General features: G+C 38.6%; 12 non-coding genes across 12 annotated transcripts; all 12 read right to left on the minus strand.

Moving 5' to 3' along the window:
- Nucleotides 1-2,642: 2,642 nt before the first annotated feature.
- TRNAL-CAG (transfer RNA leucine (anticodon CAG)) lies at nucleotides 2,643-2,725 on the minus strand. The gene has a single exon. It is a non-coding gene; the product is annotated as a tRNA-Leu (tRNA).
- A 1,827-nt stretch (nucleotides 2,726-4,552) lies between these two features.
- On the minus strand, nucleotides 4,553-4,635 carry TRNAL-CAG (transfer RNA leucine (anticodon CAG)). The gene has a single exon. It is a non-coding gene; the product is annotated as a tRNA-Leu (tRNA).
- Nucleotides 4,636-6,462: 1,827 nt separating this feature from the next.
- TRNAL-AAG (transfer RNA leucine (anticodon AAG)) lies at nucleotides 6,463-6,545 on the minus strand. The gene has a single exon. It is a non-coding gene; the product is annotated as a tRNA-Leu (tRNA).
- Nucleotides 6,546-7,296: 751 nt separating this feature from the next.
- TRNAL-CAG (transfer RNA leucine (anticodon CAG)) lies at nucleotides 7,297-7,379 on the minus strand. Its single transcript has one exon. It is a non-coding gene; the product is annotated as a tRNA-Leu (tRNA).
- A 754-nt stretch (nucleotides 7,380-8,133) lies between these two features.
- Nucleotides 8,134-8,216, minus strand: TRNAL-AAG (transfer RNA leucine (anticodon AAG)). The gene has a single exon. It is a non-coding gene; the product is annotated as a tRNA-Leu (tRNA).
- Nucleotides 8,217-8,967: 751 nt separating this feature from the next.
- Nucleotides 8,968-9,050, minus strand: TRNAL-CAG (transfer RNA leucine (anticodon CAG)). Its single transcript has one exon. It is a non-coding gene; the product is annotated as a tRNA-Leu (tRNA).
- A 4,100-nt stretch (nucleotides 9,051-13,150) lies between these two features.
- On the minus strand, nucleotides 13,151-13,233 carry TRNAL-CAG (transfer RNA leucine (anticodon CAG)). Its single transcript has one exon. It is a non-coding gene; the product is annotated as a tRNA-Leu (tRNA).
- A 1,350-nt stretch (nucleotides 13,234-14,583) lies between these two features.
- Nucleotides 14,584-14,666, minus strand: TRNAL-CAG (transfer RNA leucine (anticodon CAG)). The gene has a single exon. It is a non-coding gene; the product is annotated as a tRNA-Leu (tRNA).
- Nucleotides 14,667-15,178: 512 nt separating this feature from the next.
- On the minus strand, nucleotides 15,179-15,261 carry TRNAL-CAG (transfer RNA leucine (anticodon CAG)). The gene has a single exon. It is a non-coding gene; the product is annotated as a tRNA-Leu (tRNA).
- Nucleotides 15,262-16,596: 1,335 nt separating this feature from the next.
- Nucleotides 16,597-16,679, minus strand: TRNAL-CAG (transfer RNA leucine (anticodon CAG)). The gene has a single exon. It is a non-coding gene; the product is annotated as a tRNA-Leu (tRNA).
- A 7,852-nt stretch (nucleotides 16,680-24,531) lies between these two features.
- On the minus strand, nucleotides 24,532-24,614 carry TRNAL-AAG (transfer RNA leucine (anticodon AAG)). Its single transcript has one exon. It is a non-coding gene; the product is annotated as a tRNA-Leu (tRNA).
- Nucleotides 24,615-25,368: 754 nt separating this feature from the next.
- TRNAL-AAG (transfer RNA leucine (anticodon AAG)) lies at nucleotides 25,369-25,451 on the minus strand. Its single transcript has one exon. It is a non-coding gene; the product is annotated as a tRNA-Leu (tRNA).
- Between the last annotated feature and the right edge of the window lie 2,037 nt (nucleotides 25,452-27,488).

Genomic DNA, 27,488 nt, shown 5'->3' on the forward strand with positions numbered 1-27,488 from the left:
GCAGCGCCTTAGACCGCTCGGCCATCCTGACTTATAGAAAAGCCAAGCCTTTCAGAAATGGAAGAAAAAACCGTCATGTTAAGGGTCCAGTTTTTGGGAATTTAAAATAGAAAGATTAGAACTGTTTCTTGTCCATTTCCATCATGTAGTTATTGGTTTATGATTAACAGTGCTGTAACAAAGAGGTCCTGAAGAACCCTTGTTCTTGCTTTAACCTGAAAATACAGAAAAACTACCCTGGGAGGTACCCAGCAGTAGTTTAGTGGAGTTCCATTCTCTATAACATTCACTCAAGTAAGCAGAGGAATCTGTATTGTCTTACATAGTTACTTAAATATGAAATAGAAAATAGAAAGATTAGTACTGTTTCTTGTCCATTTCCATCATGTAGTTATTGGTTTATGATTAACAGTGCTGTAAAAAAGAGGTCCTGAAGAACCCTTGTTCTTGCTTTAACCTGAAAATACAGAAAAACTACCCTGGGAGGTACCCAGCAGTAGTTTAGTGGAGTTCCATTCTCTATAACATTCACTCAAGTAAGCAGAGGAATCGGTATTGTCTTACATAGTTTACTTAAATATGAGTATTCAAAAGTAGGATTTAAATCCACACCTTCACGAGAGACTGCTCGGTCATCCTATCCTACACAAATAAGAAAACTTTCAAGATTGGATGCCAAGCCAGTCATCTGAAGAGTCTAACATTTTGGGGCGTGTTTTGGCATAGTGGGTTTTTTCACTAGCGCTGTCGGAATGACATTGCAGTGTGTTTAATAAAAGTTGTATTGTCAGAAGTGGGATTTGAACACACGCCTCCAGGGGAGACTGCGACCTGAACGCAGCGCCTTAGACCGCTCGGCCATCCTGACTTATAGAAAAGCCAAGCCTTTCAGAAATGGAACAAAAAACCGTCATGTTAAGGGTCCAGTTTTTGGGAATTTAAAATAGAAAGATTAGAACTGTTTCTTGTCCATTTCCATCATGTAGTTATTGGTTTATGATTAACAGTGCTGTAACAAAGAGGTCCTGAAGAATCCTTGTTCTTGCTTTAACCTGAAAATACAGAAAAACTACCCTGGGAGGTACCCAGCAGTAGTTTAGTGGAGTTCCATTCTCTATAACATTCACTCAAGTAAGCAGAGGAATCTGTATTGTCTTACATAGTTACTTAAATATGAAATAGAAAATAGAAAGATTAGTACTGTTTCTTGTCCATTTCCATCATGTAGTTATTGGTTTATGATTAACAGTGCTGTAAAAAAGAGGTCCTGAAGAACCCTTGTTCTTGCTTTAACCTGAAAATACAGAAAAACTACCCTGGGAGGTACCCAGCAGTAGTTTAGTGGAGTTCCATTCTCTATAACATTCACTCAAGTAAGCAGAGGAATCGGTATTGTCTTACATAGTTTACTTAAATATGAGTATTCAAAAGTGGGATTTAAATCCACGCCTTCACGAGAGACTGCTCGGTCATCCTATCCTACACAAATAAGAAAACTTTCAAGATTGGATGCCAAGCCAGTCATCTGAAGAGTCTAACATTTTGGGGCGTGTTTAATAAAAGTTGTATTGTCAGAAGTGGGATTTGAACCCACGCCTCCAGGGCAGACTGCGACCTGAACGCAGTGCCTTAGACCGCTCGGCCATCCTGACTTATAGAAAAGCCAAGCCTTTCAGAAATGGAAGAAAAAACCGTCATGTTAAGGGTCCAGTTTTTGGGAATTTAAAATAGAAAGATTAGAACTGTTTCTTGTCCATTTCCATCATGTAGTTATTGGTTTATGATTAACAGTGCTGTAACAAAGAGGTCCTGAAGAACCCTTGTTCTTGTTTTAACCTGAAAATACAGAAAAACTACCCTGGGAGGTACCCAGCAGTAGTTTAGTGGAGTTCCATTCTCTATAACATTCACTCAAGTAAGCAGAGGAATCTGTATTGTCTTACATAGTTACTTAAATATGAAATAGAAAATAGAAAGATTAGTACTGTTTCTTGTCCATTTCCATCATGTAGTTATTGGTTTATGATTAATGCTGTAAAAAAGAGGTCCTGAAGAACCCTTGTTCTTGCTTTAACCTGAAAATACAGAAAAACTACCCTGGGAGGTACCCAGCAGTAGTTTAGTGGAGTTCCATTCTCTATAACATTCACTCAAGTAAGCAGAGGAATCTGTATTGTCTTACATAGTTACTTAAATATGAAATAGAAAATAGAAAGATTAGTACTGTTTCTTGTCCATTTCCATCATGTAGTTATTGGTTTATGATTAATGCTGTAAAAAAGAGGTCCTGAAGAACCCTTGTTCTTGCTTTAACCTGAAAATACAGAAAAACTACCCTGGGAGGTACCCAGCAGTAGTTTAGTGGAGTTCCATTCTCTATAACATTCACTCAAGTAAGCAGAGGAATCGGTATTGTCTTACATAGTTTACTTAAATATGAGTATTCAAAAGTGGGATTTAAATCCACGCCTTCACGAGAGACTGCTCGGTCATCCTATCCTACACAAATAAGAAAACTTTCAAGATTGGATGCCAAGCCAGTCATCTGAAGAGTCTAACATTTTGGGGCGTGTTTTGGCATAGTGGGTTTTTTCACTAGCGCTGTCGGAATGACATTGCAGTGTGTTTAATAAAAGTTGTATTGTCAGAAGTGGGATTTGAACCCACACCTCCAGGGGAGACTGCGACCTGAACGCAGCGCCTTAAACCTCTCGGCCATCCTGACTTATAGAAAAGCCACGCCTTTCAGAAATGGAAGAAAAAAACGTCATGTTAAGGGTCCAGTTTTTGGGAATTTAAAATAGAAAGATTAGAACTGTTTCTTGTCCATTTCCATCATGTAGTTATTGGTTTATGATTAACAGTGCTGTAACAAAGAGGTCCTGAAGAACCCTTGTTCTTGCTTTAACCTGAAAATACAGAAAAACTACCCTGGGAGGTACCCAGCAGTAGTTTAGTGGAGTTCCATTCTCTATAACATTCACTCAAGTAAGCAGAGGAATCTGTATTGTCTTATATAGTTACTTAAATATGAAATAGAAAATAGAAAGATTAGTACTGTTTCTTGTCCATTTCCATCATGTAGTTATTGGTTTATGATTAACAGTGCTGTAAAAAAGAGGTCCTGAAGAACCCTTGTTCTTGCTTTAACCTGAAAATACAGAAAAACTACCCTGGGAGGTACCCAGCAGTAGTTTAGTGGAGTTCCATTCTCTATAACATTCACTCAAGTAAGCAGAGGAATCTGTATTGTCTTACATAGTTACTTAAATATGAAATAGAAAATAGAAAGATTAGTACTGTTTCTTGTCCATTTCCATCATGTAGTTATTGGTTTATGATTAATGCTGTAAAAAAGAGGTCCTGAAGAACCCTTGTTCTTGCTTTAACCTGAAAATACAGAAAAACTACCCTGGGAGGTACCCAGCAGTAGTTTAGTGGAGTCCCATTCTCTATAACATTCACTCAAGTAAGCAGAGGAATCGGTATTGTCTTACATAGTTTACTTAAATATGAGTATTCAAAAGTGGGATTTAAATCCACGCCTTCACGAGAGACTGCTCGGTCATCCTATCCTACACAAATAAGAAAAATTTCAAGATTGGATGCCAAGCCAGTCATCTGAAGAGTCTAACATTTTGGGGCGTGTTTTGGCATAGTGGGTTTTTTCACTAGCGCTGTCGGAATGACATTGCAGTGTGTTTAAGAAAAGTTGTATTGTCAGAAGTGGGAATTGAACCCACGCCTCCAGGGGAGACTGCGACCTGATCGCAGCACCTTAGACCGCTCGGCCATCCTGACTTATAGAAAAGCCAAGCCTTTCAGAAATGGAAGAAAAAACCGTCATGTTAAGGGTCCAGTTTTTGGGAATTTAAAATAGAAAGATTAGAACTGTTTCTTGTCCATTTCCATCATGTAGTTATTGGTTTATGATTAACAGTGCTGTAACAAAGAGGTCCTGAAGAACCCTTGTTCTTGCTTTAACCTGAAAATACAGAAAAACTACCCTGGGAGGTACCCAGCAGTAGTTTAGTGGAGTTCCATTCTCTATAACATTCACTCAAGTAAGCAGAGGAATCTGTATTGTCTTACATAGTTACTTAAATATGAAATAGAAAATAGAAAGATTAGTACTGTTTCTTGTCCATTTCCATCATGTAGTTATTGGTTTATGATTAATGCTGTAAAAAAGAGGTCCTGAAGAACCCTTGTTCTTGCTTTAACCTGAAAATACAGAAAAACTACCCTGGGAGGTACCCAGCAGTAGTTTAGTGGAGTTCCATTCTCTATAACATTCACTCAAGTAAGCAGAGGAATCGGTATTGTCTTACATAGTTTACTTAAATATGAGTATTCAAAAGTGGGATTTAAATCCACGCCTTCACGAGAGACTGCTCGGTCATCCTATCCTACACAAATAAGAAAACTTTCAAGATTGGATGCCAAGCCAGTCATCTGAAGAGTCTAACATTTTGGGGCGTGTTTTGGCATAGTGGGTTTTTTCACTAGCGCTGTCGGAATGACATTGCAGTGTGTTTAATAAAAGTTGTATTGTCAGAAGTGGGATTTGAACCCACACCTCCAGGGGAGACTGCGACCTGAACGCAGCGCCTTAAACCTCTCGGCCATCCTGACTTATAGAAAAGCCACGCCTTTCAGAAATGGAAGAAAAAAACGTCATGTTAAGGGTCCAGTTTTTGGGAATTTAAAATAGAAAGATTAGAACTGTTTCTTGTCCATTTCCATCATGTAGTTATTGGTTTATGATTAACAGTGCTGTAACAAAGAGGTCCTGAAGAACCCTTGTTCTTGCTTTAACCTGAAAATACAGAAAAACTACCCTGGGAGGTACCCAGCAGTAGTTTAGTGGAGTTCCATTCTCTATAACATTCACTCAAGTAAGCAGAGGAATCTGTATTGTCTTATATAGTTACTTAAATATGAAATAGAAAATAGAAAGATTAGTACTGTTTCTTGTCCATTTCCATCATGTAGTTATTGGTTTATGATTAACAGTGCTGTAAAAAAGAGGTCCTGAAGAACCCTTGTTCTTGCTTTAACCTGAAAATACAGAAAAACTACCCTGGGAGGTACCCAGCAGTAGTTTAGTGGAGTTCCATTCTCTATAACATTCACTCAAGTAAGCAGAGGAATCTGTATTGTCTTACATAGTTACTTAAATATGAAATAGAAAATAGAAAGATTAGTACTGTTTCTTGTCCATTTCCATCATGTAGTTATTGGTTTATGATTAATGCTGTAAAAAAGAGGTCCTGAAGAACCCTTGTTCTTGCTTTAACCTGAAAATACAGAAAAACTACCCTGGGAGGTACCCAGCAGTAGTTTAGTGGAGTCCCATTCTCTATAACATTCACTCAAGTAAGCAGAGGAATCGGTATTGTCTTACATAGTTTACTTAAATATGAGTATTCAAAAGTGGGATTTAAATCCACGCCTTCACGAGAGACTGCTCGGTCATCCTATCCTACACAAATAAGAAAAATTTCAAGATTGGATGCCAAGCCAGTCATCTGAAGAGTCTAACATTTTGGGGCGTGTTTTGGCATAGTGGGTTTTTTCACTAGCGCTGTCGGAATGACATTGCAGTGTGTTTAAGAAAAGTTGTATTGTCAGAAGTGGGAATTGAACCCACGCCTCCAGGGGAGACTGCGACCTGATCGCAGCACCTTAGACCGCTCGGCCATCCTGACTTATAGAAAAGCCAAGCCTTTCAGAAATGGAAGAAAAAACCGTCATGTTAAGGGTCCAGTTTTTGGGAATTTAAAATAGAAAGATTAGAACTGTTTCTTGTCCATTTCCATCATGTAGTTATTGGTTTATGATTAACAGTGCTGTAACAAAGAGGTCCTGAAGAACCCTTGTTCTTGCTTTAACCTGAAAATACAGAAAAACTACCCTGGGAGGTACCCAGCAGTAGTTTAGTGGAGTTCCATTCTCTATAACATTCACTCAAGTAAGCAGAGGAATCTGTATTGTCTTACATAGTTACTTAAATATGAAATAGAAAATAGAAAGATTAGTACTGTTTCTTGTCCATTTCCATCATGTAGTTATTGGTTTATGATTAATGCTGTAAAAAAGAGGTCCTGAAGAACCCTTGTTCTTGCTTTAACCTGAAAATACAGAAAAACTACCCTGGGAGGTACCCAGCAGTAGTTTAGTGGAGTTCCATTCTCTATAACATTCACTCAAGTAAGCAGAGGAATCGGTATTGTCTTACATAGTTTACTTAAATATGAGTATTCAAAAGTGGGATTTAAATCCACGCCTTCACGATAGACTGCTCGGTCATCCTATCCTACACAAATAAGAAAACTTTCAAGATTGGATGCCAAGCCAGTCATCTGAAGAGTCTAACATTTTGGGGCGTGTTTTGGCATAGTGGGTTTTTTCACTAGCGCTGTCGGAATGACATTGCAGTATGTTTAAGAAAAGTTGTATTGTCAGAAGTGGGATTTGAACCCACGCCTCCAGGGGAGACTGCGACCTTAACGCAGCGCATTAGACCACTCGGCCATCCTGACTTATAGAAAAGCCAAGCCTTTCAGATATGGAAGAAAAAACCGTCATGTTAAGGGTCCAGTTTTTGGGAATTTAAAATAGAAAGATTAGAACTGTTTCTTGTCCATTTCCATCATGTAGTTATTGGTTTATGATTAACAGTGCTGTAACAAAGAGGTCCTGAAGAACCCTTGTTCTTGCTTTAACCTGAAAATACAGAAAAACTACCCTGGGAGGTACCCAGCAGTAGTTTAGTGGAGTTCCATTCTCTATAACATTCACTCAAGTAAGCAGAGGAATCTGTATTGTCTTACATAGTTACTTAAATATGAAATAGAAAATAGAAAGATTAGTACTGTTTCTTGTCCATTTCCATCATGTAGTTATTGGTTTATGATTAATGCTGTAAAAAAGAGGTCCTGAAGAACCCTTGTTCTTGCTTTAACCTGAAAATACAGAAAAACTACCCTGGGAGGTACCCAGCAGTAGTTTAGTGGAGTTCCATTCTCTATAACATTCACTCAAGTAAGCAGAGGAATCGGTATTGTCTTACATAGTTTACTTAAATATGAGTATTCAAAAGTGGGATTTAAATCCACGCCTTCACGAGAGACTGCTCGGTCATCCTATCCTACACAAATAAGAAAACTTTCAAGATTGGATGCCAAGCCAGTCATCTGAAGAGTCTAACATTTTGGGGCGTGTTTTGGCATAGTGGGTTTTTTCACTAGCGCTGTCGGAATGACATTGCAGTGTGTTTAATAAAAGTTGTATTGTCAGAAGTGGGATTTGAACCCACGCCTCCAGGGGAGACTGCGACCTGAACGCAGCGCCTTAGACCGCTCGGCCATCCTGACTTATAGAAAAGTCAAGCCTTTCAGAAATGGAAGAAAAAACCGTCATGTTAAGGGTCCAGTTTTTGGGAATTTAAAATAGAAAGATTAGAACTGTTTCTTGTCCATTTCCATCATGTAGTTATTGGTTTATGATTAACAGTGCTGTAACAAAGAGGTCCTGAAGAACCCTTGTTCTTGTTTTAACCTGAAAATACAGAAAAACTACCCTGGGAGGTACCCAGCAGTAGTTTAGTGGAGTTCCATTCTCTATAACATTCACTCAAGTAAGCAGAGGAATCTGTATTGTCTTACATAGTTACTTAAATATGAAATAGAAAATAGAAAGATTAGTACTGTTTCTTTTCCATTTCCATCATGTAGTTATTGGTTTATGATTAACAGTGCTGTAAAAAAGAGGTCCTGAAGAACCCTTGTTCTTGCTTTAACCTGAAAATACAGAAAAACTACCCTGGGAGGTACCCAGCAGTAGTTTAGTGGAGTTCCATTCTCTATAACATTCACTCAAGTAAGCAGAGGAATCGGTATTGTCTTACATAGTTTACTTAAATATGAGTATTCAAAAGTGGGATTTAAATCCACGCCTTCACGATAGACTGCTCGGTCATCCTATCCTACACAAATAAGAAAACTTTCAAGATTGGATGCCAAGCCAGTCATCTGAAGAGTCTAACATTTTGGGGCGTGTTTTGGCATAGTGGTTTTTTTCACTAGCGCTGTCGGAATGACATTGCAGTATGTTTAAGAAAAGTTGTATTGTCAGAAGTGGGATTTGAACCCACGCCTCCAGGGGAGACTGCGACCTTAACGCAGCGCATTAGACCACTCGGCCATCCTGACTTATAGAAAAGCCAAGCCTTTCAGATATGGAAGAAAAAACCGTCATGTTAAGGGTCCAGTTTTTGGGAATTTAAAATAGAAAGATTAGAACTGTTTCTTGTCCATTTCCATCATGTAGTTATTGGTTTATGATTAACAGTGCTGTAACAAAGAGGTCCTGAAGAACCCTTGTTCTTGCTTTAACCTGAAAATACAGAAAAACTACCCTGGGAGGTACCCAGCAGTAGTTTAGTGGAGTTCCATTCTCTATAACATTCACTCAAGTAAGCAGAGGAATCTGTATTGTCTTACATAGTTACTTAAATATGAAATAGAAAATAGAAAGATTAGTACTGTTTCTTGTCCATTTCCATCATGTAGTTATTGGTTTATGATTAATGCTGTAAAAAAGAGGTCCTGAAGAACCCTTGTTCTTGCTTTAACCTGAAAATACAGAAAAACTACCCTGGGAGGTACCCAGCAGTAGTTTAGTGGAGTTCCATTCTCTATAACATTCACTCAAGTAAGCAGAGGAATCGGTATTGTCTTACATAGTTTACTTAAATATGAGTATTCAAAAGTGGGATTTAAATCCACGCCTTCACGAGAGACTGCTCGGTCATCCTATCCTACACAAATAAGAAAACTTTCAAGATTGGATGCCAAGCCAGTCATCTGAAGAGTCTAACATTTTGGGGCGTGTTTTGGCATAGTGGGTTTTTTCACTAGCGCTGTCGGAATGACATTGCAGTGTGTTTAATAAAAGTTGTATTGTCAGAAGTGGGATTTGAACCCACGCCTCCAGGGGAGACTGCGACCTGAACGCAGCGCCTTAGACCGCTCGGCCATCCTGACTTATAGAAAAGTCAAGCCTTTCAGAAATGGAAGAAAAAACCGTCATGTTAAGGGTCCAGTTTTTGGGAATTTAAAATAGAAAGATTAGAACTGTTTCTTGTCCATTTCCATCATGTAGTTATTGGTTTATGATTAACAGTGCTGTAACAAAGAGGTCCTGAAGAACCCTTGTTCTTGTTTTAACCTGAAAATACAGAAAAACTACCCTGGGAGGTACCCAGCAGTAGTTTAGTGGAGTTCCATTCTCTATAACATTCACTCAAGTAAGCAGAGGAATCTGTATTGTCTTACATAGTTACTTAAATATGAAATAGAAAATAGAAAGATTAGTACTGTTTCTTTTCCATTTCCATCATGTAGTTATTGGTTTATGATTAACAGTGCTATAAAAAAGAGGTCCTGAAGAACCCTTGTTCTTGCTTTAACCTGAAAATACAGAAAAACTACCCTGGGAGGTACCCAGCAGTAGTTTAGTGGAGTTCCATTCTCTATAACATTCACTCAAGTAAGCAGAGGAATCGGTATTGTCTTACATAGTTTACTTAAATATGAGTATTCAAAAGTGGGATTTAAATCCACGCCTTCACGAGAGACTGCTCGGTCATCCTATCCTACACAAATAAGAAAACTTTCAAGATTGGATGCCAAGCCAGTCATCTGAAGAGTCTAACATTTTGGGGCGTGTTTTGGCATAGTGGGTTTTTTCACTAGCGCTGTCGGAATGACATTGCAGTGTGTTTAATAAAAGTTGTATTGTCAGAACTGGGATTTGAACCCACGCCTCCAGGGGAGACTGCAACCTTAACGCAGCGCCTTAGACCGCTCGGCCATCCTGACTTATAGAAAAGCCAAGCCTTTCAGAAATGGAAGAAAAAACCGTCATGTTAAGGGTCCAGTTTTTGGGAATTTAAAATAGAAAGATTAGAACTGTTTCTTGTCCATTTCCATCATGTAGTTATTGGTTTATGATTAACAGTGCTGTAACAAAGAGGTCCTGAAGAACCCTTGTTCTTGCTTTAACCTGAAAATACAGAAAAACTACCCTGGGAGGTACCCAGCAGTAGTTTAGTGGAGTTCCATTCTCTATAACATTCACTCAAGTAAGCAGAGGAATCTGTATTGTCTTACATAGTTACTTAAATATGAAATAGAAAATAGAAAGATTAGTACTGTTTCTTGTCCATTTCCATCATGTAGTTATTGGTTTATGATTAATGCTGTAAAAAAGAGGTCCTGAAGAACCCTTGTTCTTGCTTTAACCTGAAAATACAGAAAAACTACCCTGGGAGGTACCCAGCAGTAGTTTAGTGGAGTTCCATTCTCTATAACATTCACTCAAGTAAGCAGAGGAATCGGTATTGTCTTACATAGTTTAGTTAAATATGAGTATTCAAAAGTGGGATTTAAATCCACGCCTTCACGAGAGACTGCTCGGTCATCCTATCCTACACAAATAAGAAAACTTTCAAGATTGGATGCCAAGCCAGTCATCTGAAGAGTCTAACATTTTGGGGCGTGTTTTGGCATAGTGGGTTTTTTCACTAGCGCTGTCGGAATGACATTGCAGTGTGTTTAATAAAAGTTGTATTGTCAGAAGTGGGATTTGAACCCTCGCCTCCAGGGGAGACTGCGACCTGAACGCAGCGCCTTAGACCTCTCGGCCATCCTGACTTATAGAAAAGCCACGCCTTTCAGAAATGGAAGAAAAAACCGTCATGTTAAGGGTCCAGTTTTTGGGAATTTAAAATAGAAAGATTAGAACTGTTTCTTGTCCATTTCCATCATGTAGTTATTGGTTTATGATTAACAGTGCTGTAACAAAGAGGTCCTGAAGAACCCTTGTTCTTGCTTTAACCTGAAAATACAGAAAAACTACCCTGGGAGGTACCCAGCAGTAGTTTAGTGGAGTTCCATTCTCTATAACATTCACTCAAGTAAGCAGAGGAATCTGTATTGTCTTACATAGTTACTTAAATATGAAATAGAAAATAGAAAGATTAGTACTGTTTCTTGTCCATTTCCATCATGTAGTTATTGGTTTATGATTAACAGTGCTGTAAAAAAGAAGTCCTGAAGAACCCTTGTTCTTGCTTTAACCTGAAAATACAGAAAAACTACCCTGGGAGGTACCCAGCAGTAGTTTAGTGGAGTTCCATTCTCTATAACATTCACTCAAGTAAGCAGAGGAATCGGTATTGTCTTACATAGTTTACTTAAATATGAGTATTCAAAAGTGGGATTTAAATCCACGCCTTCACGAGAGACTGCTCGGTCATCCTATCCTACACAAATAAGAAAACTTTCAAGATTGAATGCCAAAGCCAGTCATCTGAAGAGTCTAACATTTTGGGGCGTGTTTTGGCATAGTGGGTTTTTTCACTAGCGCTGTCGGAATGACATTGCAGTGTGTTTAATAAAAGTTGTATTGTCAGAACTGGGATTTGAACCCACGCCTCCAGGGGAGACTGCGACCTTAACGCAGCGCCTTAGACCGCTCGGCCATCCTGACTTATAGAAAAGCCAAGCCTTTCAGAAATGGAAGAAAAAACCGTCATGTTAAGGGTCCAGTTTTTGGGAATTTAAAATAGAAAGATTAGAACTGTTTCTTGTCCATTTCCATCATGTAGTTATTGGTTTATGATTAACAGTGCTGTAAAAAAGAAGTCCTGAAGAACCCTTGTTCTTGCTTTAACCTGAAAATACAGAAAAACTACCCTGGGAGGTACCCAGCAGTAGTTTAGTGGAGTTCCATTCTCTATAACATTCACTCAAGTAAGCAGAGGAATCGGTATTGTCTTACATAGTTTACTTAAATATGAGTATTCAAAAGTGGGATTTAAATCCACGCCTTCACGAGAGACTGCTCGGTCATCCTATCCTACACAAATAAGAAAACTTTCAAGATTGGATGCCAAGCCAGTCATCTGAAGAGTCTAACATTTTGGGGCGTGTTTTGGCATAGTGGGTTTTTTCACTAGCGCTGTCGGAATGACATTGCAGTGTGTTTAATAAAAGTTGTATTGTCAGAACTGGGATTTGAACCCACGCCTCCAGGGGAGACTGCGACCTTAACGCAGCGCCTTAGACCGCTCGGCCATCCTGACTTATAGAAAAGCCAAGCCTTTCAGAAATGGAAGAAAAAACCGTCATGTTAAGGGTCCAGTTTTTGGGAATTTAAAATAGAAAGATTAGAACTGTTTCTTGTCCATTTCCATCATGTAGTTATTGGTTTATGATTAACAGTGCTGTAACAAAGAAGTCCTGAAGAACCCTTGTTCTTGCTTTAACCTGAAAATACAGAAAAACTACCCTGGGAGGTACCCAGCAGTAGTTTAGTGGAGTTCCATTCTCTATAACATTCACTCAAGTAAGCAGAGGAATCTGTATTGTCTTACATAGTTACTTAAATATGAAATAGAAAATAGAAAGATTAGTACTGTTTCTTGTCCATTTCCATCATGTAGTTATTGGTTTATGATTAATAGTGCTGTAAAAAAGAGGTCCTGAAGAACCCTTGTTCTTGCTTTAACCTGAAAATACAGAAAAACTACCCTGGGAGGTACCCAGCAGTAGTTTAGTAGAGTTCCATTCTCTATAACATTCACTCAAGTAAGCAGAGGAATCTGTATTGTCTTACATAGTTACTTAAATATGAAATAGAAAATAGAAAGATTAGTACTGTTTCTTGTCCATTTCCATCATGTAGTTATTGGTTTATGATTAACAGTGCTGTAAAAAAGAGGTCCTGAAGAACCCTTGTTCTTGCTTTAACCTGAAAATACAGAAAAACTACCCTGGGAGGTACCCAGCAGTAGTTTAGTGGAGTTCCATTCTCTATAACATTCACTCAAGTAAGCAGAGGAATCGGTATTGTCTTACATAGTTTACTTAAATATGAGTATTCAAAAGTAGGATTTAAATCCACGCCTTCACGAGAGACTGCTCGGTCATCCTATCCTACACAAATAAGAAAACTTTCAAGATTGGATGCCAAGCCAGTCATCTGAAGAGTCTAACATTTTGGGGCATGTTTTGGCATAGTGGGTTTTTTCACTAGCGCTGTCGGAATGACATTGCAGTGTGTTTAATAAAAGTTGTATTGTCAGAAGTGGGATTTGAACCCACGCCTCCAGGGGAGACTGCGACCTGAACGCAGCGCCTTAGACCACTCGGCCATCCTGACTTATAGAAAAGCCAAGCCTTTCAGAAATGGAAGAAAAAACCGTCATGTTAAGGGTCCAGTTTTTGGGAATTTAAAATAGAAAGATTAGAACTGTTTCTTGTCCATTTCCATCATGTAGTTATTGGTTTATGATTAACAGTGCTGTAACAAAGAAGTCCTGAAGAACCCTTGTTCTTGCTTTAACCTGAAAATACAGAAAAACTACCCTGGGAGGTACCCAGCAGTAGTTTAGTGGAGTTCCATTCTCTATAACATTCACTCAAGTAAGCAGAGGAATCGGTATTGTCTTACATAGTTTACTTAAATATGAGTATTCAAAAGTGGGATTTAAATCCACGCCTTCACGAGAGACTGCTCGGTCATCCTATCCTACACAAATAAGAAAACTTTCAAGATTGAATGCCAAAGCCAGTCATCTGAAGAGTCTAACATTTTGGGGCATGTTTTGGCATAGTGGGTTTTTTCACTAGCGCTGTCGGAATGACATTGCAGTGTGTTTAAGAAAAGTTGTATTGTCAGAAGTGGGATTTGAACCCACGCCTCCAGGGGAGACTGTGACCTTAACGCAGCACCTTAGACCGCTCGGCCATCCTGACTTATAGAAAAGCTAAGCCTTTCAGATATGGAAGAAAAAAACGTCATGTTAAGGGTCCAGTTTTTGGGAATTTAAAATAGAAAGATTAGAACTGTTTCTTGTCCATTTCCATCATGTAGTTATTGGTTTATGATTAACAGTGCTGTAACAAAGAGGTCCTGAAGAACCCTTGTTCTTGCTTTAACCTGAAAATACAGAAAAACTACCCTGGGAGGTACCCAGCAGTAGTTTAGTGGAGTTCCATTCTCTATAACATTCACTCAAGTAAGCAGAGGAATCTGTATTGTCTTACATAGTTACTTAAATATGAAATAGAAAATAGAAAGATTAGTACTGTTTCTTGTCCATTTCCATCATGTAGTTATTGGTTTATGATTAACAGTGCTGTAAAAAAGAGGTCCTGAAGAACCCTTGTTCTTGCTTTAACCTGAAAATACAGAAAAACTACCCTGGGAGGTACCCAGCATTAGTTTAGTGGAGTTCCATTCTCTATAACATTCACTCAAGTAAGCAGAGGAATCGGTATTGTCTTACATAGTTTACTTAAATATGAGTATTCAAAAGTGGGATTTAAATCCACGCCTTCACGAGAGACTGCTCGGTCATCCTATCCTACACAAATAAGAAAACTTTCAAGATTGGATGCCAAGCCAGTCATCTGAAGAGTCTAACATTTTGGGGCGTGTTTTGGCATAGTGGGTTTTTTCACTAGCGCTGTCGGAATGACATTGCAGTGTGTTTAATAAAAATTGTATTGTCAGAAGTGGGATTTGAACCCACGCCTCCAGGGGAGACTGCGACCTGAACGCAGCACCTTAGACCGCTCAGCCATCCTGACTTATAGAAAAGCCAAGCCTTTCAGAAATGGAAGAAAAAACCGTCATGTTAAGGGTCCAGTTTTTAGGAATTTAAAATAGAAAGATTAGAACTGTTTCTTGTCCATTTCCATCATGTAGTTATTGGTTTATGATTAACAGTGCTGTAACAAAGAGGTCCTGAAGAACCCTTGTTCTTGCTTTAACCTGAAAATACAGAAAAACTACCCTGGGAGGTACCCAGCAGTAGTTTAGTGGAGTTCCATTCTCTATAACATTCACTCAAGTAAGCAGAGGAATCGGTATTGTCTAACATAGTTTACTTAAATATGAGTATTCAAAAGTGGGATTTAAATCCACGCCTTCACGAGAGACTGCTCGGTCATCCTATCCTACACAAATAAGAAAACTTTCAAGATTGGATGCCAAGCCAGTCATCTGAAGAGTCTAACATTTTGGGGCATGTTTTGGCATAGTGGGTTTTTTCACTAGCGCTGTCGGAATGACATTGCAGTGTGTTTAATAAAAGTTGTATTGTCAGAAGTGGGATTTGAACCCACGCCTCCAGGGGAGACTGCGACCTGAACGCAGCGCCTTAGACCACTCGGCCATCCTGACTTATAGAAAAGCCAAGCCTTTCAGAAATGGAAGAAAAAACCGTCATGTTAAGGGTCCAGTTTTTGGGAATTTAAAATAGAAAGATTAGAACTGTTTCTTGTCCATTTCCATCATGTAGTTATTGGTTTATGATTAACAGTGCTGTAACAAAGAAGTCCTGAAGAACCCTTGTTCTTGCTTTAACCTGAAAATACAGAAAAACTACCCTGGGAGGTACCCAGCAGTAGTTTAGTGGAGTTCCATTCTCTATAACATTCACTCAAGTAAGCAGAGGAATCGGTATTGTCTTACATAGTTTACTTAAATATGAGTATTCAAAAGTGGGATTTAAATCCACGCCTTCACGAGAGACTGCTCGGTCATCCTATCCTACACAAATAAGAAAACTTTCAAGATTGAATGCCAAAGCCAGTCATCTGAAGAGTCTAACATTTTGGGGCGTGTTTTTTCACTAGCGCTGTCGGAATGACATTGCAGTGTGTTTAAGAAAAGTTGTATTGTCAGAAGTGGGATTTGAACCCACGCCTCCAGGGGAGACTGTGACCTTAACGCAGCACCTTAGACCGCTCGGCCATCCTGACTTATAGAAAAGCCAAGCCTTTCAGATATGGAAGAAAAAACCGTCATGTTAAGGGTCCAGTTTTTGGGAATTTAAAATAGAAAGATTAGAACTGTTTCTTGTCCATTTCCATCATGTAGTTATTGGTTTATGATTAACAGTGCTGTAACAAAGAGGTCCTGAAGAACCCTTGTTCTTGCTTTAACCTGAAAATACAGAAAAACTACCCTGGGAGGTACCCAGCAGTAGTTTAGTGGAGTTCCATTCTCTATAACATTCACTCAAGTAAGCAGAGGAATCTGTATTGTCTTACATAGTTACTTAAATATGAAATAGAAAATAGAAAGATTAGTACTGTTTCTTGTCCATTTCCATCATGTAGTTATTGGTTTATGATTAACAGTGCTGTAAAAAAGAGGTCCTGAAGAACCCTTGTTCTTGCTTTAACCTGAAAATACAGAAAAACTACCCTGGGAGGTACCCAGCATTAGTTTAGTGGAGTTCCATTCTCTATAACATTCACTCAAGTAAGCAGAGGAATCGGTATTGTCTTACATAGTTTACTTAAATATGAGTATTCAAAAGTGGGATTTAAATCCACGCCTTCACGAGAGACTGCTCGGTCATCCTATCCTACACAAATAAGAAAACTTTCAAGATTGGATGCCAAGCCAGTCATCTGAAGAGTCTAACATTTTGGGGCGTGTTTTGGCATAGTGGGTTTTTTCACTAGCGCTGTCGGAATGACATTGCAGTGTGTTTAATAAAAATTGTATTGTCAGAAGTGGGATTTGAACCCACGCCTCCAGGGGAGACTGCGACCTGAACGCAGCACCTTAGACCGCTCAGCCATCCTGACTTATAGAAAAGCCAAGCCTTTCAGAAATGGAAGAAAAAACCGTCATGTTAAGGGTCCAGTTTTTAGGAATTTAAAATAGAAAGATTAGAACTGTTTCTTGTCCATTTCCATCATGTAGTTATTGGTTTATGATTAACAGTGCTGTAACAAAGAGGTCCTGAAGAACCCTTGTTCTTGCTTTAACCTGAAAATACAGAAAAACTACCCTGGGAGGTACCCAGCAGTAGTTTAGTGGAGTTCCATTCTCTATAACATTCACTCAAGTAAGCAGAGGAATCGGTATTGTCTAACATAGTTTACTTAAATAGTTTACATTCCATATCACGGCTTAGCCTCCGTGCACACCAGCCGATAGTTTGCACAGTCATTTTTTCAATGTTCATTTTTCTGGGAGCTATATCTTATCTGTTATATATGCTGAATACAGACGTCATGTATAATATCTGGCATCCCTTACTATTGATTATAGTGACCATCACGTCATTCTGATCTGGCACTCAGAACTGTTCTGGGAATTACAAATTCCTTTTCCTGCCTCAGGAAGCCATTTCAGCCTGTGCAACGTTTTACACTCCCAAGGAATACATATTTTGCAATTCACGATTGTGTTGCTTTTGTCATGTTTTTTATGTGACTTTGTTTTTAATCCAGTTTTGAAGAATAGTTTCGTATCTACTCTGTATCTATTATATCAAGAGTCTATCCTTTCATCCATTGGCATCGGTTACCGTCACATTACGATACCATTAATACTAACATGTCGTTTTCCCAAACACCCCAGCGGTCAAGAGTCGAAATGGCAGCAATGGTTTTTGGAGACCCTAATCATGCTAATTTGTCCCATTCCAATTCATCTCTACATAATAGATTTAAGGAATTGGAAAAATTGTCTGTCAATGAAACCAAAGTGTGGTGGGATTTAACCACACTTCAGAATTACATCTCGAAAAACATGATCCCTCGGGGTCTGAGAGTAAGAAAAATGCCTACACATAACTACTCGGATGATTTTTCAAAGGAATGGAATAACATCTTGACGGATTGTTCACTCAATCTCATGCGGCTTATCACAAAGCAAGAGAATATCAAACTAGTGGAATTACAACAGGACATTAGCAAAGTTAGGGATGAGATCAATTCTTTCTCCAGCTCACCAGACTTCGCCCTGCTACAAAAACGCACGGAAGATCACCTGGAGCAATTAGAGAAATCAATTGCTGAAACCAAAAAATCCAAGTTTCATAGGGATACCCAGGATTATAATAACAATGAAGTCTACACGTGGCACCGTTCCAATTACAACAGATTCAAGACCAAATCAATCTTGAGAAACAGACGGTCGCCACATAACCGCTCCCTTAACTCTCACAGAGTCAGTTTCAGCTCCACTGAACCTGAAACTACAGATGGGGCAGAAGGAGAATCAGACACGGACACGTCCATATACAACCAACAATCTAGATCCAACTTCAAACGCACCAGAGATGTTTCAAAAAACGGAGGAGGAGGGGGGGCCGAAAGCATCAATCCAGCCGACATCATATTGCCCCGCAGACTGAGGAACCAGAGATACTAAGAACTCTTGATGTGGTTAATCTTTCATCAGTGTCATTAACCCAAGCTCAGATTCATGTTCTTTCACTAGGACTCAATTTCGTACCAAATTCTAATTTCGACCCTTTCCACACTTTGCTTGATATTAATAAGTTTGTACGCAATCTTACCGTTAAGAGACACTTCTCAACCCCACAAGAGCCTTCATCTATCTCTCCATCTGAAACACTGACAACAGTTTCACCAGTTAATGCATATCGGAAATTATCGTTTCTGGAACAAACAACACTCTTACATCTGGAGGATTTAGCTGGACATTACATCAACCCATCTCCTCTCTCTGCATCCAAATTTGAAACCAAGAACCCAGGATTCTACCCGATTCATTCTCGCACAGAGTCTATGGACACTTTCCAGCAAATTGTAGAACGTGAGCTGTTTAAAATTCAAGAAGCAGCTAAATATGACACCTCCTCACATAATCTTACATTACTTGATAAACAGGCTATTAAATCCTTACATGATAACCATGACATAGTCATTCGCATGGCTGATAAGGGGGGTAGTGTCACCGTGTTAGACAAGGATGTGTATATCAACCAAATCATGTTATTGTTAAATGACACAGATACGTATATTAAGCTACAAGATAATCCAACTGACATGTTCCACAACGCCTTACAACAGATATTAGATAAAGGCTTAAATCTGGGTATTTTTACAACTAGAGAACACAAATATCTGTCAGTGGAACATCCGATAGTTCCCATTCTTCATGCACTTCCTAAAACACACAAGGGTTTGAATCCCCCTCCCATGCGACCCATTGTTTCGGGTATAGGCTCTCTTACAGAAAAGATTTCCGAATGGTTGGATACTTTTCTCCAGCCTTTAGTCACCAGAATTCCGGGATATCTCAAGGATACCAAGGATGTCCTACAGGCATTCCATAAGAAAATTTGGCAATGTGATTTCACCTGGCTTTCTTGTGACGTTGTTGCCCTCTACACCAGCATCCCTCGAGATGTTGCTCTAGAGGCCCTCAGGTATCACCTTCATAAATATAGTGGATATGACCCTAACATGCAATTATTTCTAATACAAATTACTCAGTATCTCATGACGCATAACTACTTCAGCTTCATAAACCAATTTTATTTACAAAAATGTGGTGTTTCCATGGGGGCCAAATTCTCCCCCTCCATTGCCAATCTCACCATGGCATGGTGGGAGGAACATTACATTTATTCTCCAACTAACCCTTTTCTTGACCACATACACTGGTATGGCAGATACATTGATGACCTCCTACTTATATGGGAGGGAGATGTATCTGCCATACCACTGTTTATGTCCTTTATTAACACCAATGGATCTAATCTCAAATTTACCTTTCATTTTAATTCTTCATACATCAATTTTCTAGACCTAAGTTTTTCGTGCATAATAGGAGACATAATTCAGTCTAACATCTACCGCAAATCTATATCAGGAAATACAATACTGCATGCATCAAGCTGTCATCCCACACACACGGTTTCTGCCATTCCTATCGGTGAACTCACACGCGCCAAACGCAATTGTAGTTCCCATATGAGCTATATCAAAGAAGAGTCTATCATCTGCAATAGGTTAAAAGCAAGAGGCTACAAGAACTGGACCCTATCAAGGGCTAAAAACATAGTCGCTACCAAAAATAGAGATTCCCTTATATCAATGGATAATACTCAAACCATTTCAACCCGGAGTCAAAATATTCCAACTCTAGTTTTGCAATACAGTAAGCAGTTCAACACCATCAAAAACATGGTGTTGAAATACATCCCCTTACTGTATGACGATCCAACACTAGAAAACCTTTTAAAAAATGGATGCAGAATAGTATCTCGTAGGGCACAAACCTTGGGCAACATATTGTCTCCATCATTTCTGCCAACTAATAACCCTAAACCTTCATGGCTAACTTATAAAGGATTTTATAGGTGTGGGATTAATCCCTGCAAAGTTTGCACTTTTGCCAAAATTAATAAACAATATTCCAACTCTTCAGAAACCACCACCTTTGCTATTAAAACATATATGAACTGTAACAGCGACCATGTAGTGTATATTATCGAATGCACAACATGCAATCTCAAATACGTCGGCTGCACTACCAGGAAATTTAAAATTCGCATATTAGAACACCTTAGTTATATACGCAATCCATCCATCGTCAATATTTCTAATGCAGCCAGGCATTTTGTGACTTGCCACAATAGAAATGTCAGCTCTTTTTCCACATATGCTATTGAAAAAGTAAGGTGTACAAAAAGAGGGGGTGATTTAAAACAGCGTTTACTTACCAGGGAGGCCTTTTGGATTTATAGTTTGGAGACTCGCTTCCCCAAAGGACTCAACCTTAGGAAGGATCTCATGTTTCATTATTGAAACATCGCAATTTATATGAACTAGACTATAGACTCCTACCCTGATTGCTTGTGCCGGCAGGTACACACACCTCAATAAATCTTTCCAGTATGGCATTTATTGCAGTTCTGTTTTCTTAGTGCCATTTTACATTAAGTTTCCATACATAAGGTAAATACATACTTACATTTTGCTATATGTACCTAGATCAATCCATTATAGCTACATATTAATGGGCCACATTGGGTCATTATCATCAAGTACCTATGCTACTGTATTGAGTGTATGTTTTTTCATGACGATTAAGATCACATACATACTCTTCACTGAATTATTGTCACACTTATTATGACTATTCAATGCTTAGTTAATTAATTTCTCAGCATTATAAATTATCAAGCAAATTTGAATTAGCCCATTATACATTCAATGGTATCATAGGATCGCGCAGTATATTTTGTAAAGGAATTTATAGCCTACTCCTTGGGATTCCAGATTTACAGTTTCTGATATTTGCCTACGTTTTTGTACACTTATAATATTATTACCAGCCACTAGTTGGTTTTATTCATTTCGAATTTATTTTCTAACACCAGTCTATACATATATATACCACTTGTACATGGTTCTATACATTTTGAACTTATTTTCCAATATCAGTCTATGCACAACAATACCATCTGCATATGACTTTTCCTATGGTTATATATACAACTAGTGTTTAATTCATTTGTTAGGTTTTTAGGTATGTAATCAACAATATTTATTATTACACTATTTTATGACAATGTGACTTGTATTGATGAGTTATAAAACGTAATCAAGGTACACCATCGTAACTCGTTGAATGTCCCTTTCTATGAATACTCACATCCTTTCATTCTCTAACTCTGTTGTTGTTGTTGTCTATTACCATTATTAACTATCAGCGGACTTTAACTGATCTTACTTGATGCTCTTTCTATCAGCAAACACAGCTTGTTTTGCATACTATATAAGTCCATATTCACACTCACTGAGCTTTGTTAATGCACATTTTTTTCATCAGCCTTTTTCTTTTTCATCAGCTCTTTATCCGTTGCGGTTCGCTCGGCCACAGGGGTTTTTTCTCTGTGATCCGACAGGTTATACGATGTATTTTTGGGTTTATATCTTTGAGCCATTCGTTTCCATTCTTTATTAACCAATTCACCTAACATAATGTGCATTTATTTTAGACTGACAGTTGTCTCGAACAACTATTGACATAAATGAATTGAATTACCATAGACCATTTACATTCTATAATACTACAGCATTTTGATCCTTCTTCATTTCTGTTTTTAATCTCTTTATATTTTCTCACATTTTTCAATGTTTCAATTTGTCAACATGTCATGTTTGCTTTTTATGTATAAGTACTGATAAGGCCGTGTGTCTCAGTCTCTTTTGTATGCACTCATTTAAGATATACGGGTTTACCATCTACTATCATTAACGATATTGTTACATTTATACCCGTTACTTTTATTATTCTTCCTATTATATTATACCAATATGACATTGTTAATATACATATGAGGGCTAGGTTTTCAACTAGCTTTGGTTCGTATTTACTCATACTACTAGCCACTCCTTAATTCTTGGTATCTACCAATTACCAGCATTTGCATATTGGCCTTTCCTGCTGATTGATTAGCATATAAGGATATCTCAGACACACGGTCTTCTACTCATTTGCCATGACTAAGATCGCAGACTGCGATCGAAACGCGTAGGCTCAGGTTCAAGCCCTGACTACTCACACCTTGGGACTGCGTCTCCCTTCTGTTTTATGCTTTTTTCTTCAATAAACATGGGACTTCGTTTTCCCTTTTAACTTACCATCAGCGCTGGATCAACTCTTCTCTACATCCATTACTTGAGTGAATGTTATAGAGAATGGAACTCCACTAAACTACTGCTGGGTACCTCCCAGGGTAGTTTTTCTGTATTTTCAGGTTAAAGCAAGAACAAGGGTTCTTCAGGACCTCTTTGTTACAGCACTGTTAATCATAAACCAATAACTACATGATGGAAATGGACAAGAAACAGTTCTAATCTTTCTATTTTAAATTCCCAAAAACTGGACCCTTAACATGACGGTTTTTTCTTCCATATCTGAAAGGCTTGGCTTTTCTATAAGTCAGGATGGCCGAGCGGTCTCCCCTGGAGGCGTGGGTTCAAATCCCACTTCTGACAATACAACTTTTCTTAAACACACTGCAATGTCATTCCAGACAGCGCTAGTGAAAAAACCCACTATGCCAAAACACGCCCCAAAATGTTAGACTCTTCAGATGACTGGCTTGGCATCCAATCTTGAAAGTTTTCTTATTTGTGTAGGATAGGATGACCGAGCAGTCTCTCGTGAAGGCGTGGATTTAAATCCCACTTTTGAATACTCATATTTAAGTAAACTATGTAAGACAATACCGATTCCTCTGCTTACTTGAGTGAATGTTATAGAGAATGGAACTCCACTAAACTACTGCTGGGTACCTCCCAGGGTAGTTTTTCTGTATTTTCAGGTTAAAGCAAGAACAAGGGTTCTTCAGGATGACTGGCTTGGCATCCAATCTTGAAAGTTTTCTTATTTGTGTAGGATAGGATGACCGAGCAGTCTCTCGTGAAGGCGTGGATTTAAATCCCACTTTTGAATACTCATATTTAAGTAAACTATGTAAGACAATACCGATTCCTCTGCTTACTTGAGTGAATGTTATAGAGAATGGAACTCCACTAAACTACTGCTGGGTACCTCCCAGGGTAGTTTTTCTGTATTTTCAGGTTAAAGCAAGAACAAGGGTTCTTCAGGACCTCTTTTTTACAGCACTGTTAATCATAAACCAATAACTACATGATGGAAATGGAAAAGAAACAGTACTAATCTTTCTATTTTCTATTTCATATTTAAGTAACTATGTAAGACAATACAGATTCCTCTGCTTACTTGAGTGAATGTTATAGAGAATGGAACTCCACTAAACTACTGCTGGGTACCTCCCAGGGTAGTTTTTCTGTATTTTCAGGTTAAAGCAAGAACAAGGGTTCTTCAGGACCTCTTTGTTACAGCACTGTTAATCATAAACCAATAACTACATGATGGAAATGGACAAGAAACAGTTCTAATCTTTCTATTTTAAATTCCCAAAAACTGGACCCTTAACATGACGGTTTTTTCTTCCATATCTGAAAGGCTTGGCTTTTCTATAAGTCAGGATGGCCGAGCGGTCTAAGGCGCTGCGTTAAGGTCGCTGGATCAACTCTTCTCTACATCCATTGCCTTACACCGCGGGCCGTCGCGGGGATCCGACTGACGCTGTCTGGAGACGCACACTGGTGAGCTGGAGGTTCTCTCCCTTTCTTCATTCACTCAAGTAAGCAGAGGAATCTGTATTGTCTTACATAGTTACTTAAATATGAAATAGAAAATAGAAAGATTAGTACTGTTTCTTGTCCATTTCCATCATGTAGTTATTGGTTTATGATTAACAGTGCTGTAAAAAAGAGGTCCTGAAGAACCCTTGTTCTTGCTTTAACCTGAAAATACAGAAAAACTACCCTGGGAGGTACCCAGCAGTAGTTTAGTGGAGTTCCATTCTCTATAACATTCACTCAAGTAAGCAGAGGAATCGGTATTGTCTTACATAGTTTACTTAAATATGAGTATTCAAAAGTGGGATTTAAATCCACGCCTTCACGAGAGACTGCTCGGTCATCCTATCCTACACAAATAAGAAAACTTTCAAGATTGGATGCCAAGCCAGTCATCTGAAGAGTCTAACATTTTGGGGCGTGTTTTGGCATAGTGGGTTTTTTCACTAGCGCTGTCGGAATGACATTGCAGTGTGTTTAATAAAAGTTGTATTGTCAGAAGTGGGATTTGAACCCACGTCTCCAGGGGAGACTGCGACCTTAACGCAGCGCCTTAGACCGCTCGGCCATCCTGACTTATAGAAAAGCCAAGCCTTTCAGATATGGAAGAAAAAACCGTCATGTTAAGGGTCCAGTTTTTGGGAATTTAAAATAGAAAGATTAGAACTGTTTCTTGTCCATTTCCATCATGTAGTTATTGGTTTATGATTAACAGTGCTGTAACAAAGAGGTCCTGAAGAATCCTTGTTCTTGCTTTAACCTGAAAATACAGAAAAACTACCCTGGGAGGTACCCAGCAGTAGTTTAGTGGAGTTCCATTCTCTATAACATTCACTCAAGTAAGCAGAGGAATCTGTATTGTCTTACATAGTTACTTAAATATGAAATAGAAAATAGAAAGATTAGTACTGTTTCTTTTCCATTTCCATCATGTAGTTATTGGTTTATGATTAACAGTGCTGTAAAAAAGAGGTCCTGAAGAACCCTTGTTCTTGCTTTAACCTGAAAATACAGAAAAACTACCCTGGGAGGTACCCAGCAGTAGTTTAGTGGAGTTCCATTCTCTATAACATTCACTAAAGTAAGCAGAGGAATCGGTATTGTCTTACATAGTTTACTTAAATATGAGTATTCAAAAGTGGGATTTAAATCCACGCCTTCACGAGAGACTGCTCGGTCATCCTATCCTACACAAATAAGAAAACTTTCAAGATTGGATGCCAAGCCAGTCATCTGAAGAGTCTAACATTTTGGGGCGTGTTTTGGCATAGTGGGTTTTTTCACTAGCGCTGTCGGAATGACATTGCAGTGTGTTTAAGAAAAGTTGTATTGTCAGAAGTGGGATTTGAACCCACGCCTCCAGGGGAGACTGCGACCTTAACGCAGCGCCTTAGACCGCTCAGCCATCCTGACTTATAGAAAAGCCATGCCTTTCAGATATGGAAGAAAAAACCGTCATGTTAAGGGTCCAGTTTTTGGGAATTTAAAATAGAAAGATTAGAACTGTTTCTTGTCCATTTCCATCATGTAGTTATTGGTTTATGATTAACAGTGCTGTAACAAAGAGGTCCTGAAGAACCCTTGTTCTTGCTTTAACCTGAAAATACAGAAAAACTACCCTGGGAGGTACCCAGCAGTAGTTTAGTGGAGTTCCATTCTCTATAACATTCACTCAAGTAAGCAGAGGAATCTGTATTGTCTTACATAGTTACTTAAATATGAAATAGAAAATAGAAAGATTAGTACTGTTTCTTGTCCATTTCCATCATGTAGTTATTGGTTTATGATTAACAGTGCTGTAAAAAAGAGGTCCTGAAGAACCCTTGTTCTTGCTTTAACCTGAAAATACAGAAAAACTACCCTGGGAGGTACCCAGCAGCAGTTTAGTGGAGTTCCATTCTCTATAACATTCACTCAAGTAAGCAGAGGAATCGGTATTGTCTTACATAGTTTACTTAAATATGAGTATTCAAAAGTGGGATTTAAATCCACGCCTTCACGAGAGACTGCTCGGTCATCCTATCCTACACAAATAAGAAAACTTTCAAGATTGGATGCCAAGCCAGTCATCTGAAGAGTCTAAAATTTTGGGGCGTGTTTTGGCATAGTGGGTTTTTTCACTAGCGCTGTCGGAATGACATTGCAGTGTGTTTAATAAAAGTTGTATTGTCAGAAGTGGGATTTGAACCCACGTCTCCAGGGGAGACTGCGACCTTAACGCAGCGCCTTAGACCGCTCGGAAATCCTGACTTATAGAAAAGCCAAGCCTTTCAGATATGGAAGAAAAAACCGTCATGTTAAGGGTCCAGTTTTTGGGAATTTAAAATAGAAAGATTAGAACTGTTTCTTGTCCATTTCCATCATGTAGTTATTGGTTTATGATTAACAGTGCTGTAACAAAGAGGTCCTGAAGAACCCTTGTTCTTGCTTTAACCTGAAAATACAGAAAAACTACCCTGGGAGGTACCCAGCAGTAGTTTAGTGGAGTTCCATTCTCTATAACATTCACTCAAGTAAGCAGAGGAATCTGTATTGTCTTACATAGTTACTTAAATATGAAATAGAAAATAGAAAGATTAGTACTGTTTCTTTTCCATTTCCATCATGTAGTTATTGGTTTATGATTAACAGTGCTGTAAAAAAGAGGTCCTGAAGAACCCTTGTTCTTGCTTTAACCTGAAAATACAGAAAAACTACCCTGGGAGGTACCCAGCAGCAGTTTAGTGGAGTTCCATTCTCTATAACATTCACTCAAGTAAGCAGAGGAATCGGTATTGTCTTACATAGTTTACTTAAATATGAGTATTCAAAAGTGGGATTTAAATCCACGCCTTCACGAGAGACTGCTCGGTCATCCTATCCTACACAAATAAGAAAACTTTCAAGATTGGATGCCAAGCCAGTCATCTGAAGAGTCTAACATTTTGGGGCGTGTTTTGGCATAGTGGGTTTTTTCACTAGCGCTGTCGGAATGACATTGCAGTGTGTTTAAGAAAAGTTGTATTGTCAGATGTGGGATTTGAACCCACGTCTCCAGGGGAGACTGCAACCTTAACGCAGCGCCTTAGACCGCTTGGCCATCCTGACTTATAGAAAAGCCAAGCCTTTCAGATATGGAAGAAAAAACCGTCATGTTAAGGGTCCAGTTCTTGGGAATTTAAAATAGAAAGATTAGAACTGTTTCTTGTCTATTTCCATCATGTAGTTATTGGTTTATGATTAACAGTGCTGTAACAAAGAGGTACTGAAGAACCCTTGTTCTTGCTTTAACCTGAAAATACAGAAAAACTACCCTGGGAGGTACCCAGCAGTAGTTTAGTGGAGTTCCATTCTCTATAACATTCACTCAAGTAAGCAGAGGAATCTGTATTGTCTTACATAGTTACTTAAATATGAAATAGAAAATAGAAAGATTAGTACTGTTTCTTGTCCATTTCCATCATGTAGTTA

The sequence above is a fragment of the Rhinoderma darwinii genome, chromosome 3 (genome assembly GCF_050947455.1).
Source record: "Rhinoderma darwinii isolate aRhiDar2 chromosome 3, aRhiDar2.hap1, whole genome shotgun sequence".
Taxonomy (NCBI): domain Eukaryota; kingdom Metazoa; phylum Chordata; class Amphibia; order Anura; family Rhinodermatidae; genus Rhinoderma; species Rhinoderma darwinii.